This window comes from Xyrauchen texanus, chromosome 49 (assembly GCF_025860055.1).
Source record: "Xyrauchen texanus isolate HMW12.3.18 chromosome 49, RBS_HiC_50CHRs, whole genome shotgun sequence".
NCBI lineage: Eukaryota > Metazoa > Chordata > Actinopteri > Cypriniformes > Catostomidae > Xyrauchen > Xyrauchen texanus.
In genome coordinates, this window is record NC_068324.1 from 24,024,379 (window position 1) to 24,042,007 (window position 17,629).

General features: G+C 40.5%; 1 pseudogene; it reads left to right on the plus strand.

Moving 5' to 3' along the window:
• The window catches only part of LOC127640727 (copine-8-like), a 77,055-nt pseudogene extending 59,546 nt beyond the window's left edge, over window positions 1–17,509 (plus strand).
• The last annotated feature ends 120 nt before the right edge of the window (window positions 17,510–17,629 follow it).

The window sequence follows — 17,629 nt, forward strand, 5'->3', positions numbered from 1 at the left end:
TAGGCTTAAGTGGGTTTGGCATAATCGTGCGTGCAAATCGCTAATGGGCTAGGTCAAATGCAGTTGAATTCAGAGGTTCTTTTCCGGTAATTGGAGCATATGCATCTTATTTTATAGTGATGGTTAATTCCATAAAGCAGCAGTGATATAAACAAAGACAGCACAATCACAAGACGTTGGTAGTGTAAATGGACTGTATGCAATGAATTAGAAGAATACATAGACACACTCCTTGTATATGCTTAGAAAATATTTTTCTCGTCAGAATTTGAAAGTAGGCTCTGTTAATTTAAGAGAATTTAAGTATCATTAATAATTAATCTAATTAATCATCTATTGACACAAATCATGGCTAGTATTAACAGTGATTGTATCGGCACACACTTCACATCTAACAGTCGATTTTGATTTTATTTATTAAAACACGAAAAAAATTATACTTCAAATTATACTTCAAACTAAATGAAAATATAATCAAAATAACTAAATGGTCCAAAAAATTGAATACCAATTCCAAACATTTTACTCTTTCCAAATTCTTCCACTGGCCCATTTTGCAGTGACTTAATAATCACTCTCAACAACAGGTGGAAAAATATCAATGTAAATTAGATCATAAATATAAACATAATAATCCAAATATGTTTTAATAAATTATGACCTATAGATAGTTTAACAAAAATCTGATAAATAACAGCTCCAATTATGATTGTCAGGGACATCATTTGATATTTCACTATATTTTCAGAGTTTGGACATGAACTTTATCACCTGCTGGTGGAATCTACTGGTTTTGAAACGTCTCAGCGCAATTACCTATTTTTTGGGAAAATGGCAAATTGCTCTTTGCATCACTTCATTTACATACAATACACCAACAGTTAGTTTATTAGTTTGTTTCTTATTTAGATATGCATCATTAGTAAAGGATGGATCAGAGTACTTCATCCTCCTGATCATCTCAGACGGAGTCATCTCTGACATGGCTCAAACTAAAGAATCCATCGTAAATGTAAGTACACAAAGACAACCTGTGATCTTCACAGCATTGAGATAAGGAATGGGTACAATTTCTTAGTTTATTCCTTCCCTCATTATTAATAAAAACTTTCCAATTTTGTTGAATTTGTGAACAACAAATCTAAAGTTTTATTGTTCTCAGCATTAGAAAATGAGACTATTGTTGTACTAAATAAAGCAGAAAAAGGTCTCTCGTAGATACTGTTACGATATGAATAATACATAATTAGAAAAAAAAACATGTCAACTGAGACACTGAAATGTGATTTAGAAGACTAGTTCCCCTTCTGTCACTCACTCGACATTGTGTCGATTGTAGTGACACAAGGGGTCTCTTCTGAGAGCCTTGCATACCTCTGAACTTGAACTTGAGAAAAGGCCAATGTCAAATTGGCAGACAGAATTTGCATGCCCGCCAGTATGTACGGGTATAAAGTGAGCGGGCGAGCGAATGCCAGACAGATTTTTTTCTTCGGAGCCGAATGGTTGTGTGATCAGCGGACTGTGTGACACATGACTGCTTCACCCACTTCTCCAAGAGAGCTTGCTGTTGGATCTGACGGCGCATTCCAGCGGCTTTCTCCACTCTGCATGCTGTGCAGACTCTGCCCCTGGGCGCTACGACAGCGCTTCTCTTATAAAAGAATTGACTTTTCTGAAAGAGTTTATTTTCCTCTAAAATAGTTTGATTCTGGTAAAAGAGCAACATACACAAGCGAGCGTTGAACGTCATTTTCAGGACACGTCTTTTTAAAGATGCCCTTCTGCCACTGTGTAGTTCCTGGGTGCGGTCGATTTCTCTCCACTTCTGATAAAGATGAGCCATAAAAGCTGTCTCGTGTGCCTGGGCTGTGAACACACGCAGACAGCGTTTTATGAATGGTTTATGTTCTCAGTGCGAGAACATAGCCATGGCAACATTGCGGTCGCGGCTTTCTTTTCTCACAAGAGAAAGCCACTATGAAGAAGGGTTTCTACAGCCTTACTTCATCGTACCCAAAAAAGGCGGTGGGTTGCGGCCAATCTTGGACTGGCGAGTTCTCAACCGGACTTTACACAGACTCCCGTTCAGAATGCTCACGCAGAGGTGCATTCTAACCTGCGTTCGGCATCAAGATTGGTTCGTGGCGGTCCTGAAGACCTGAAGGACATATACTTCCACGTCTCCATTCTACCTCGACATTGACCCTTCTTACGGTTTGCATTCGACGCCAGGCGTATCAGTACAAGGTCCTCCCCTTGGCACAGCGGTTCCTCTCAAACAGTTCCAGAGGCTCTTGGGGCATATGGCATCCTCGGCCGCGGTCGCGCCGCCCGGGTTGATGCATATGAGACCGCACCAGCACTGGCTTCAGACTCAAGATCTCTTACATCACGCCGCACCGTCATAGCGCAGGCCGTTCCACCGTCTGCTCGCCGTGGGCGTCCCCCTGCAAAAAAGCCAATGGCAGCTCCACCTCAACCTGGGCCAAGCTCTCAGCCCCAGCGTCGAGCACCCCACAGGTGGCGTATGCCCCCAGTCTCTAGGGCCCCTAAAACTCCTAAGCGTTCCTGAGGCGGTGCACCCAGGAAGCCAGACGTTTGCTCCGGAGCTGCTATCAAGACCACTCTGTCCACCGGTGGAGGGCTGGGAGGAGAATCCTCAGGTCTCCCTTTTTCTTCCTGCAGGACCTCCTCCTCTGTCTATAACCCGCCCCCTGCCGGGTGTGCGGACCAAGGTAAGTGGGAAAGAATCAAGCTCTCTCTGGTTCGGAGCATTTCTTTTCTCGGTTTGTAGTTAGACTCAGTCTCAATGTCAGCACACCTCACAACCGAGCGCACGTATTCAGTGCTTACGTGCCTGGCCCGGGGGGCTGCGCAAGGACGCATTTCCCCCAGTGAGCCTTCTTGCACTGGTGCTGTGCAAGGTCAGGGACGACGAGGAACAGGTCACCTTGGTGGCTCCTTATTTTCCCACCCGGACCTAGTTCCCGGATCTCACGCTCCTCGTGACAGCACCTCCCTGACAAATTCCCCTGAGGAAGGACCTCCTTTCTCATTGACGGGGCACCCTCTGGCATCCGCACCCAGATCTCTGGAATCTCCACTTCTGGCCCCTGGACAGGACGTGGAAGACTTAAGTGGTCTACCACCTGCAGTCGTAGACATAATCAACCAAGCCAGAGCTCCCTCTACCAGGCAACTTTACGCCCTCAAGTGGCGTCTGTTCGCAAATTGGTGTTCTTCCAGATCTGAAGACCCACAGAAATGTGCAGTTCGGTCAGTACTTCATTCCTGCAAGAGTGGTTAGATTGGAGGCTGTCCCCCTCCACCTTGTAGGTGTGAATCGCTGCTAATGCAGCCCACCACGACACAGTAGACGGCAAGCCCCTTGGTAAGCACGACTTGATTATCAGGTTCCTTAAGAGGCACCCGGAGGTTGAACCCTTCCCGGCCAATCCTGTTCCCCTCCTGGGATCTCTCAGTGGTCCTCTCAGGCCTTCAGAGACCCCCCTTCGAGCCGCTTGATTCAGTCAAGCTCAAAGCCCTCTCCTTGAAGACGGCCCTCCTGACTGCACTCGCTTCCATCAAGAGGGTTGAGCAGTCTCTGTCAGCGACACTTGCCTGGAGTTCGGACCGGCAGATGCTCACCTCATACTAAGACCACGACAGGGCTATGTGCCCAAGGTTCTTACGACCCCCCTTCAGGGTTTAGGTCATGAACCTGCAAGCAAAGCTGCCCTGGGAGGAGGCAGACCCAGCCTCTTCGTTGCTGTGTCTGGTACGTGCTTTGCGTACCCATGTGGACACAGGGCTCTAGATGCTCTGAGAAGCTCTTTGTCTGCTTTGGTGGACGGCGGAAAGGGAATGCCACGGCACCTCCTTAGCAGACATCTGCAGAGTGGCGGTCTGGGCAACACCCAACACCTTTGCTAGGTTCTACAACCTCAGGGTTGAGTCGGTCTCGTCCCATGTTTTGACAGGTCTGAGCCGGTAGAACTTGGTAATACGGAACAACAGACCCGGTGTTCCGCTTGCACCTTGCGCCCTTCACCAAGCTGACAAGTGCGCCTTCTTTCCCAGGTGTGCCAACAAGCTCTCGCTTCCTGGATGCGCAGAGGAATTCGGCGCCAGACCCACCACGAGTCGAATGCTCCGTGTTGGGCTTCCCGCTTCATGCAACTGCCTGTGACGTATTTCCACGGTACGGTCCCCCCACTGGCAGGACCTGCTGCCCCCCGGTTGCCGTGTCTGTAGCAACTCCTCCCTTGTCAGGCAGGATCTACCACTGCACCATGTCCACGGGTAGCTTGACAACCCCCGTGTGTATTAACCACAAGTTACCTCCCCCACAAGGTGCCTTCCCCGACGCATCTATAGCGTTAAGTGGCCCCAGGCGCTTTTAACTCTATGACGAGAAACATAGAACAGGAAAAGGCACGGCTGGCCGGCTGGCTCCCATGCAAGTCATGTTGCCTGTTTCCGTACGGGGAACCTAAGAGTGATATTTGACACGTTTTATTGGGGGCGTTGGGGAGGGTTACGTGCAGCCGACCCAGCTGCTTCTAGCACGCAACAGCATGCTTGCACCTGGCTCGGCAGCCACGTAACACGGGGTAGTGCATGGCATTTTTAAGTGGGACCCCTTGTGTCACTACAATCGACACAACGTCTTGTTCCTTCCATCGGGGAACGTCATGGTTACTGTTGTAACCTCCATTCCCTGATGGAAGGAAAGAAATGTTGTGTTCCCCTAGCCACATCACTATCCCTACCACTGTAAAGCACCGTAACCGTATTCTCGGTTCCTCAGTGAAAACCTGTCTGCCATTCACTCGTCCGCTCCCTTTATACCCGTATATCCGGGGCGGGGCATGCAAATTCTGTCTGCCAACTTGACATTGGAATTTTCTCAAGTTCAAGTTCAGAGGTACGCGAGGCTCTCAGAAGGGACCCCAATGTCTCGTTGCTTCCATCGGGGATTGGAGGTTACAACAGTAACCATGACGTTCCCCGATGGAAGGAACAAGACGTTGTGTCGATTGTAGTGACACAAGGGGTCCCACTTGAATGACAGCAGTCATTCATAATGTGGAGGACGTTGTTGTTTACACCCCAGCACATTACCTGAACCAATCAATGTGCTTCATATTTTATGTCACTTTCCATAAATATAAATATTATATGAATGGTTTCATTTATTCTATGAAATAAAATGTATTTAGGCAAAAACTAATTATATTAAAATAATTTTATATAATGTTGCAATTTTTTCAACCCTGTTAGCAAAATTTCTGAACACAATTTAAAACCCTGATTGGTGTTGAAAGAATACAAATACTAAATATAACATTTCTAAATACAAAAAGTTTCAAATAAATACAAATTAAAAATATATAATAATAAAAAAATTTGTCTGAATGAGTAACAGGGTTGACGATTTAGCCAAAATTAAGCCATCACTCAAGACTAGCTAATTTTGATCCAAATGTTCATATTTATTGATGAACCTTTATTTCCCATAAATTAGAGAACATTTTTTGATCATTTTAAAATTAAGAATTTCGTTACAGTGTTAAATTTGCATAACAAATTAGAAAATTGTCTTCCCGCCATGCTGTAGAAAGGATGCTAATGATGTCACTTCCATTTTAACATTTTTTATTTATTTTTTTGTAATTGGGGAAAATCATGTGATTACAGGTTTGTGTGCAAAATGACAGATACATGTAAATAATACATATTAACAGACATTTGACAAGTTCATAAATAGGTTTCATGCTAGGTTAACTATATGTTTGATAGTAGTTCGTCTATCTAATACTTTTATTATTTAATTCTACTCACACCAGTGGAGGGATTTGAGCTTTTACTGTTGTACAAAAAAGAAAATTGTACCTTATTTATATAAATAGCCTCATGAAAGTCACCATACATAACATGTCCATCATGAAACATGCACAAAACAGACTTGCGATCGCAGTATTACATCACACCATGTTCTTGGAATGCGTGTAAAACCTATGACAGATCAGAACGCAACATGTGATGTTATTTTGTACATGTTTCATGATAGAAATGCAATATATTACATGATGATTGTATTTGCGTGGGTTTAGTTTTAATGATGTCTCTCTCTGTTGAAGGCCTCAAGTCTTCCCATGTCAATTATAATCGTTGGAGTTGGGCCGGCCGAGTTTGACGGTAAGATGAGAGAGATGTTTGCTTTTTATGGGTGTTGAGGGATGTGATATGATATCAACAGAGACCCAGCAGACTGGATAATATCAAAAGAGAAACGTGCTTCACACATGTTCATATGAGACCAATCAAATTGCATGCGGAGTGTCATTAGCAGCTTGGAAAATCCTGCTGGCTTATCACTAAATGACTTAACAAGCCCTGTATTTTAATACTCTACTTAATACTCCTCAAAGCTTTCCTTCCTCCTGCATCTTCTCTGCTTTTGATCTGTTTTTACACACATTTTAACCATCTTTGAAGGGGTGGTATTTTATACATTTGAAAGTGAATTCAACCACAAGAGATTTTGCTATACCATTTATATATCTTTAGCATGAGTCAACAAATTATAATTTTACAATGACTTCAAGCATTGCTCATCCAGTGATATTTATAATGTATTACTGTTTTGAATCATTTGTTTTTAACTCGTGCTACATTATGTGATGCTGTTTTACATGATGCCAGACTTAAGAATAGTTGTATCTTTTTGTTTGCGTACATTAAGTTCCAAATAAATATATATATATATATATATATATATATATATATATATATATTTATGAGAGAATGTCAATTTTAAAGTATCTACGTCACCAAAAGTATTGAAAACTACATCGTTATGTAATATATAGAGCATTTGATTACTTTTCCAGCAGAAATAGGTATATTACTAAATATACTATTACTGTGATATTTTATTTTGGTTAAACCACCAACCCTAAGTCCACTTATAATGTTAGTCAAGGTATCTTGTATCAAAAACAGTAATTTACTTTTTACGTCCATTTTCCACCCTCTCTTTTACCCTTACAATTCAACAGGTTATCACATTTTTTAACTGTACCTTTAAAACCTCTATATGTTATGATTGGCTAATCTCTGCATACCTTGTTAATCAAGTTGCTAAATCATGAAGAGATGTTATGCAAATATGTACAGTCGTATGTTAATGAGCTCAAGGTTGTGTGTGATCATTACCGTGATGATTTCTTAAAGGGACAGTTCACCCACAAATGAAAATTCTCTCATCATTTATTCACCCTCATACCATCCCAGATGTGTGTGACTTTCTTTCATCTGCGGAACACAAATTACGGTTTTTAGAACAACGTTTCAGCTCTGCAGGTCCATACAATAAAAGTGAATGGTGCCAAAATTTGGACACTCCAAAAAGCACATAAAGGCATCATTAAAGTAATCCATGGATTTACCTACTGTAGTCGTTACAGTAGTTAAATCCATATCTTCAACAGTGATATGATAAGTGTGGGTGAGAAACAGATCCATATTCAAAATCCTTTTTGGATAGAAGTTCTTCTCTCTGCCAGTTGGGGTTGATATGCATGAAGACAAAAAACACAATCCAAGAAGAATATGATAGTGATTGTTTCTCACCCACACAATTCATATAGCTTCTAAAGACATGGATTTATCTACTGGAGTCTTTTAGATTACTTTTATGCTGACTTGTGTAAATCTTTGGAGCTTCAAACTTTTGGCACCCATTCACTTGCATTGTATGGACCTACAGAGCTGAAATATTCTTCTTAAAATCTTAATTTGGGTTCTGCAGAAGAAAGAAAGTCATACACATCTGGGATGGCATGAGGGTGAGTAAATAATGAGAGAATTGTCCTTTTTGGGTGAACTATCCCGTTAAGGAGTCATTTTTGCAGTTTAGTTTTCTGAAATGGTCTGAGCAGACTGGAGAAAATATTACAGTATGCCTTTATTGAACTTCCTACTCTTTTATTTCAAAAGAGCAAGAATATCTGGTTTCCATGATACTGTGCATTTGAATTACATGTTAAAAGGCTTTTTAATAAATGACTCTTTTTGTGCTCTGTTGGGCTGATTTTAAATAAGGTTGATAAGATAAAAGCTCATTTATATTCAGCTATCGGAGTTCTTGTTATCGCACATCAGTCTTGATTTACTCTGTGAACTAATTTAAAGTTTGTATTTTAACTCAAATGAAATCCAGTGATAGCACACTTGTAACACTGTGAGATGAGAGGAAGCACTGCATGATGGTTTTTCCTGTGCCATTTTCTTCCATCTTCTTCCTCTGCCATCTCTGGCAGAGATGATTGAACTGGATGGAGATGAAGTGAGGATCTCATCCCGAGGGCGATTTGCAGAAAGAGACATCGTACAGGTGAGGTGTCCTGCCCTCTGCTTCATGTATCCTATCTATGGCAAGAAATATTACTGCAATTTTCCAGGTTATTTTCAGCCTAATGCCTATGTACTGCATCTGTGATATGTTGTGAATGACCACAGACCAAAATTTCAACTCGTCCTTAGATGAATGACTGGGAAAATGTGTTTACAGTGAAGTCATTTAGGATGGAAGCGTTTCATATAAATGTACAGCACCTCTGAAAAATGTCCAGCTATCACACTGTTTTAAAGTGTAATTGTAAGTGTAACATTACCAACCTGGTCTAATATGTTACTATACCTACATTTTTGCTAATTAATTTTTATGTGGGTCTTTGTACGTATCACAAAAGTTCCTGATGAAATGAACACTAGAGGCGCTACAGTAACAATGATAACAGTATCATTCACTTTCACACAAACCACGAGTAAAACAGCAACACTTGATCTTCGTTCAGTTCTTACACAATTCTATCTTAGCTAAGTTAAGCTCAATCGACAGCATTTGTCATAATGTTGATTTTCACAGAAATACATTTTGACTAGTCCCTCCAGAATTCTTGCAAATTCAACTAATCTCCACTATATTTGCGGTTGCTTGCAATTTTTTGTAATTTCAGCAAATGTTCCGCAAAACGCACAAATCTGAGGAATTTACATCACTGTCCTCCATGTTTGACAGAGGCTAAACAAATGCTTGAAAATTCTGAAGCAGTAGCAACATATTCAAATGCACAGCTGTTGTTATATCATCTCCATAGTAACAGTGTACTCCCCCAAGTTGTGTGTTCACTATCAAAATCTTTATAAACTTTCACGGGACTGCAGACAGCACAGCTCTTGTTTAATCTACACCCTCTGTGCTGAGTATGGGACACAAAACGTCTTGGTTACTGATGTAACCTCCGTTCCCTAATGAGAGAACGAGACGTTGTGTCAATGAGTTGACACTAGGGGTTGCTTCTTGGGAGCCCAGACATCTCTGACCTTGAGAAAAGGCCAATGAAAATTGCCATGTGGAATTTGCATGCCACTCCCCCGGACATACGGGTATAAAAGGAATGCCGCTGCAAGTGCACATCAGGTATCGCACTGAGGAGCCGAGTCAAAGACCCGGCCATTTCAGCGGTTGGTTCAGTGTTGTGGCAGGAGGGACACAACGTCTCGTTCCCTCCATCAGGGAACGAATGTTACATCAGTAACCGAGACGTTCCCTGTCTGTCACTCACTCAACGTTGTGTCGATGAGTTGACACTAGGGGTCCCAATGGAAAACGCCAGAAGATCTGAACCGAGTTATGCAGACTGGCGGTGCGAGATGGGCAGACCTCTGTGTGCCTCGTAGCCAGCGCAGCAAGCCGGCGCATAACTACCCCCAGCACACTGGCAGGCATGAAGCGGTCCCCTACACCTTGGGGAGCGGCTAACTGCTCAGAAGTATAAGGACTGGCTGGCCCAGCCGTGGCCTTCTCACTATTGTTCTCCCAAAAAAGGAGGCAAAATCGTTTGGGTGGGGGCCTTATATATATGGTCCAAGCTGGGGGGTGTCCCTCCAAAGAGGAGGACACCACGGAGACCACACCCAGCCCCGGGGGTCACGTGGAATACAACACACGGTCTTACCTGGTAGAAGCGGAAGCACATCGTGCGGAGCGGCGCCGTGGTAGATCCTACCCGAGGGGGGGAGGAGTTACTACAAACACGGCGACCAAGGAAGACACGGTTTACCAGCGGGGAAACCATTTTGTGGAATATACATCACACGGGGTTGCCTAGGGGGACAACCAGCACATGTGGAGCACTTACCTCAGTACGGGGACCTGGGTGATTCTGAAGACTTGTCGGCCGCAAGGCTAGGTCGGAAGAACTTCCAGGGTTCACACTTCTTGCGAACGCAACTAGGGAAAGAGCACATGTCTTCGCCTCAAGGGAGGGGAAAGGCGCTATGCACAAGTGATACACCCGGCCAGCTGACCAGAACTTACCTCTTTGTGTCACCTGATAACACACGGGACCAAACTGGCTCAACCCTGAGGCTATAAAACTTCCAAGGGTGTTAGGTGTTGCCCAGCCACGGCTCTACAGATGTCTGCTAGAGAGGCGCCGTGAGACAACGTCCAAGACGCCGCATCACCCCTAGTAGAATGGGCTCGTAGGCCAGCAGGGGGTGGCACGTGCTGGGCATGGTGTGCCATAGTGATTGCATCGATGACCCAGTGAGCGATCCTCTGTTTGGAGACAGCGCTTCCCTTCCGCTGTCCACCGAAGCAGACAAAGAGCTGCTAGGAGCTTCTAAAGCTCTGCTTGCGATCCAAGTAGATGCAAAGAGCACGCACCGGACACAGCAATGCCAAGGCAGCGTCTTCAGCCTAAGGAAGAATGGGGCATAGATCAGCCTAGAGAGAGATGAATGGAGATGGCAGGAGGAATTCAGTTCAGTGAACTTGACTGCTCGGCTCCGAAGAAGATATCTGATGTGCACTTGCTGCGTCACTCCTTTTATACCGTATGTCCGGGGGAGTGGGATGCAAATTCCACACGCCAATTTTCATTGGCCTTTTCTCAAGATCAGAGATGTCTGGGCTCCCAAGAAGCGACCCCTAGTGTCAGCTCATCGACACAACGTTGAGTGAGTGACAGATAGAGAACCCCACATTTATACAAAGAATCCCTAACATTCACTTAAAATCCCCATTATTTGTGTTATAAAATGTGATTGGAATTTGAAGTGTTATTAATACAGTAGGCTACAAATCTGAAAATGGCAATATATGCTGAAAGTAAATGCCCATAAATGTTTTTACTGATATAAAAATGTAAATTATATTCAGTAGATATGTGCAATGTACAGAATATGACAATATGACACTTGTGGAATTTAAATGTGTACATAAATGCTCAAATATATGAACTCTAATTGTATTTGTTCGTATGTGGCCATATCCCAGATTTAAATATCAGACAATGTAATAATGGCAACAGGCCTAATTATTGAATCCTCGTTTGTGTTTTTAGTTTACAGATTTATTGTACGTCTATTTTAAACTTAGATACATTTTATTGCATTCTCTGAGACAGAAAATTATAAAACAAAACTAATGAAGGGTCTTTCGATGCCCACAGCTTTCACCTAAATGTATGCTGATATGTGTTGTAATTTATTTTCTTACTAACTGCTAAAATATTTACATGTAATTGTATTTCAAATGTAATTAGCACAATTACAGAGGTATATCATGATGATTTGTGAGTTTTCACTACAAAACAACCCCAAAAAATGCAGTAAATTGCATTGCAAGATTTGAGAAATGCAGAAGCAAATTCAGCCATTTTGGGCCGCAAAAATCAGGCAAAAGCTCAGAGAAATCCTGGTGGGACTGATTTTGACTCATCCTGAATCAGTGAGACACTTACAATGGGAGTGAATGGGGCCATTTGTTAAAACACTCACTGTTTCAAAAGTATAGCTGCAAAACTTAAACATTCTACATGTTAACATGATTTTAGGGTGATTAGATTGCTTACAAGGTCTACCAAGGTTACGTTGTCATGGCAACGAAGTTGTACTATTGGATGTAACTTTGCACTGATAAGTTCTTTAAGCGATTTTATCACATTAAAATCATGTTACAATCAGGGTAGGGGAGTAACGGAATACAAGTAATGGGATTACCTATTTAAAATACAAAATATAAGTAACAGTATTCCACTACAGTTACAATTTAAATCATTAGTAATTAGAATACTGTTACATTCAAAATGTATTTTGAACACAGAAGTGATTATTTTGCATTTTATTGTCATTTGTTTCATTTAATATTTAGTCCTTTCAAATGGAAAACATTTAGACATATATATGATGTGATCCAAAGTGCATTTGAACACTTTCTTATGATGCGTTACATTCATACGAGCAGACAGAGAAGTACGTTTGAAGTAAGAAATAGAAATAAACCTTGTGTAGATTGTCAGCTTTACGCTAAGCTAAAATGCTATTTCAGCCATTTTACATCCACGTTACAATGTCAATGCCACTTTTATTTATTTATTTGACCAATGTTCTGTATATAGGCATTAAGTGGAAAATTACCCAGGATATTCATTGAATTCCTTTAATTTCTCTCTCAATCCTCCTCTCTTGTTCAGTTCGTTCCGTTCCGAGACTACATCGATCGCAGGGGGAATCACATTCTCAGCATGGCCCGTCTGGCAAAGGACGTTCTTGCGGAGATCCCAGACCAGTTCCTGCAGTACATGCGGTGCAGGGGCATCAAACCACAGCCTTCGTCCCGCTCCTCCACCTCCTCCAAACATTCATCAACACTCACACACCAGGTTCACTCCCTCCAAACCCAGATCTGAGCGTTCACACGAGCGACGTGTCCTCTGTTCGGTTCACGTTCACCCTCAGGACCACACACGGTCTGTCTGAGTGCTTCGCCGCCCTTCTACACACTTTCTCTAAGTTTGTAGACTTTTCAGGGTGTCGTTTGAGAACTCTATGCCTGGAATTGTCCTTCCTTGGGCGTGCGGAGGTTTCGGAAGGTGTTTTGGACTGTTTTAAACTATCGAGTGGCCTCTTTAGTCAGTCAGACGTCAGATATGACTCCACAATTTTGCTGTCTCACATACTATCTCTCGTTCTTGTGTCTGACAACCTCAGAACAAACGTTTACAATTCTACCGTTTTTTACAAATGGATGTTCTTTTGTATCTCATGGAAACTGAAGCTGCCAAAGCTCTGAGCTGCTTAGCACAGGATTTTACTCATTTTGTAATCACGTGAAATTGTAAATAGAGTAAGCGTGTCATTTTAAGTAGCATGGATCTACCCTTTGTTCTAAAGTGAGAGGAACTTCTTTATCATGCGAGGCCTTGGTTTTTGTTTAATTGTACATTTTGTCGACTCTTTAGATATCTTGGTTGTTCGACTGCCTCAAACTGTAAAGAATTTGTGCTTCGCTTTCACGACACAAGCACAGCACAGAGACTTAACAGGAAAAGCCTTACTCTCCGTTAAAGGAATAGTCCTTCCAAAAATTTACGTTTCTGTCATCATTTACTCACCCTTAAGTTGACTTGCTTTTCTATGTTGTAAAATGTCAAGCTTCAAAAATGACTAAAAAAACTATAAAAGTAGTTTGAACTACTCGTGTATTATATTCCAGTTGTTCTGAAGCTGGACAGTAACTTCACGTGAGGAACAGACAGAAACATAAGTTGTTATTTGCAGTAACTCCTCCATTATAGCTCTCAAATCTCATCCGAAGCAGAAAATGTTCAGAAAATAACTTACATTTCAGTCTGTAACTCTGAAAAAAATACCATATGACTTCAGGATCTTTGGTATGTTGTATGGACCACTTTTATGACAGAACATGTGTTTTTGTGTCCTTTTGGATACTGGACAGCTCCAGTCCCCATTTTATTTAATTTTATGGAAAAGAGCAGCATGAACATTTTTGTGGTGAATAAATAATGACAGAATTCAATTTGGGGGGAACTATTCTTATAACTGCACAGAACTGTAGCTGCATAAATGCAAACACAGCCTCATTCAGAAGTAGCATATTTCATTTCAATCTTTTAACCGCATGCAGCACACGAGTGGCGTGTTTTGTGTTTTCATCATTCATGTATTGCGTGCAGTTTTGCAGTACACACACTGTTATTCTGGGTTTAAAGCAATGAGATTTGTTAATTGGGTCATTTTATGTTTGCCGTGGCAGATGCTGTTACTTTCCTTTGACAAAAAGTTTTATAATAGAACTATTCTACAAAAATACAGAAAAACTGAAAACCATACATTCATAAACTGTAACTTGAAATAGTTTTAATGATCTTATAATTTATGTTTAAAAAATGTTAAAGTGTCCCTCATGAAAATAAGCATGACACTGCTCTATAAGGCAGAGTATACTTTTGATTGTCATTAAATAATGATTTTTTTAATCAGTTTTTTTTTAAGTTGCAAAAATAGTAAGTAATAAATGTCAGTGGTTTTGCAAAAGGACTTTAATGGAAAATACTTCAAAATGAAATCACGAAATGCATTCTACATTAATATAATTTTAGAAAAATTAGTAACCACATAAAAAAGTATTTAAAAGTAATTAACGTCATTACAATAATTACAAAAATGTAATGCATTAGACTACTTTTTGACAGTACATTCTTACACTGTAATCTGATTACACCCATGGTTTCACATGAAAAAATAAACTATGGAAGTAAAATGGGTTCCAAATGGCCACTGCATGTTGAATTAGAAATTCTTCCTTAGGCTGAAGGTAATGTGCACTGAAAGGAACATTCATGAAAAATATAAAAATATTTGAAGAGACATTTTTTTCCCCCTTTTTGGAATCCCCAATGTGCTCTACGCCCCACCGAGAGCGAAAACCACATTATAGCGACCACGAGGAGGTTACCCCATGTGACTCTACCCTCCCTAGCAACCGGGCCAATTTGGTTGCTTAGGAGACCTGACTGGAGTCACTCAGCACACCCTGGATTCAAACTCGCGCCAATACTCGCTGAGCTTTTTTTTTGTGATGTTACCCTGTAATGCAATTTAAGAAAAGTTGTTAATCAAAGTTTCATTGAAAATATTGATAAATACATAAACAATGTTTTCATAACAGCTTTCCGAATACGCCCCTCATCTGCTGTCGTTCGAACTCTCAGACAGTCCCTGAGCAGGTCACTCTTAACAAACAGAGCATTTATAGTGCCACAGAGAAAAAACTGCTATCGAGGAAAGTAGTAGTCTTTGCATAGTTAGCCGGGATAGAAGGAAGTACTGAAAAATGACATACTTCAGCTTTAAGATCAATGCTAGTAATTATTTATGGGTGGTGTAACTGGTTTCCATTACAGTTACATTAGGGTAAAACAATTATTTTTGTGTCTAGGCCTTACAGTTCAAAGGTTATACGCCTTAACATAAGTGAAACTTTGAACTGTTAGAGGGTTTGAGTAAGTGACTCCAAATCTGCCACCAGGAATATTCAGACTCTCCCCTATCAGTGTGCCAAATTTCCCAACTCTTTACCATACAGTTTATGGGCTGCCATGGACGTCCCATATGAAAGAAAACTAACAAACACTATATGTGCCTGTACACTTCAATGCTTGGACCCTAATAACACCACTAACAAAAGATTCTAACATCTAATGGCAAATGAATTTCATGTCAGTTATAATCTTTTATGACATAAGAAAGAGGAGAGATTTAATACTGTATGATAGGTTTAATGTATAATTGATTATCATTTTCAAAACCATTTCAGCTGGAAATACCACTGCAATTATAGAATGACCCAATTACAATGACGACGAAAACAAAAAATGTCTATAGTTAAAAAAACTCAATCCATTTTCTGTTTATTGGTGAGTTATTACTATCAAAATTCCTCGACCAAACATCGCTCAGTGATGCCTGGTCAAACAAACTGCTGACAGCACTTAAAATGACCCGTGAAAATATCCAGTCCCTCTGCTCTTAACCTTCATATTTCAGCGTGGGTATACACGAGCCAGCCCTCACCCCAGCAACCCCGGGAGAAAATAACTCCAGCACGAGCTCAGAGCTCCGACTTCATTTATTTAACATGACAGTGTGTCAACTTCAAACTCACACCCACACACGCTGCGTTCAGACTCTATAATCTTTATAAATCATGCAGAAAACAGGCATCAAATTTTAACGTTATGGGATGGGAACGTTTCCCTGAATATTTCTATATGTGACGAGTGTCTTTATGTTTGCTCCCATTAAACACAGAATTGTTACAGTATAAATTAAAGGTATCGTTCACCCAAAACATTAAATGATGTTCTATAGAAGTAGTCTTGATGATGTAAATGAATACAGAATTAAATTTTCTGGATGAACTGTCCCTTTAAGTCATAATCAAAACCTCCATAAAATACTCATTTGTATTGGTTGACTTTGGCCTATTGGTATTTTAATTTTAGCTAAATAGCACCTAGTAGATATAAAATAATAATGAAATGGATAAAAGATTAGCTTCTTGTCCATTTCTTGGTTTGAAAAAGAATTCTTACACTATTTAAGTGCATGGCAATGGATTGTTTACAAGTAACAGATATTGTGCATTTAATCTCAGGTGTGACTTTGTGAAACAACTAGTGACAGGGGCCGATGTTGCTTCGTAGTCATTTCTTAGGGCCAGTTTACCTGCACTATTTAATAGTTCACCCAGAAATCAATTCTAACTATTGGTTTGGGTGCTTTATTTATTTATTTATTTTTCCGGGAACAGCACTACTTCAAATGGCAAATGTCATTATTAGTCCTGTATCATTTGACAAATTCTGTGCAAAATAAAAAATGCACAACTTCAGAATTTGCTAAAGCATAAAATCATTTAACAGATATTCATATGAACATAGCTGGGGTTGTATACTGTAAGTCCCCGTATCATAGAAACACATTTGACCTTTGTTAATTATGAATTCACAGATTATTATTGCCTGCATCATGTTTGCATGTGCAGTATTTTGAAAAGAAATACACCTGTTATTTTGTGGGTTGTTTGTTTTTGAAATAATATGAAATTTGCCTTAATATTCTACTTATTTGTGTTATGCCAAATGTTCTATATTCTATTGTTGCATTCTACATGTATTCCTCTTTTGAAACACTAGAAAAAAGAGCTCTTTGTTTTGTGAATGAGTTGCATGCAGGTGCTGATGTAGTTTGGCATTAAATGCACTCAGATAACTAGTAGCACTTTTTCAATGCAAGGAATTTAATATATACAATATTTTATTATGTCAGATCAGATTATATTATCCAAGACCCACAATGCAATATTGAAAACAAAATGACCCCACAACAATTTGACCAAAGTCTAATTGCATAATTATTTGTTTTCTACGACAGAATCAATAATGTGTAACAATGATCTATGATAAATAAGGTATGGTTTGTTATAACGTAACCAGAGAATGACCCGTGACCTCAGTTTATCAGCCCACCATGGTTTCCATGTTATACAGTATGACGCTGCAATGACTGTAATCAGTATTTATGAAATGATTCCTCTTTCTTATTTTATAAATAAACACTGAAGTGAAACACTCGATGATGTTTGGTCATTATTGTATTTGAGATTTCTTTCAGTTTTTAGGGATATTTGCATTGGGTTTTCGACCAGGGTTTTGTGTGATTTATTTTCAAATATTCTGTTTAT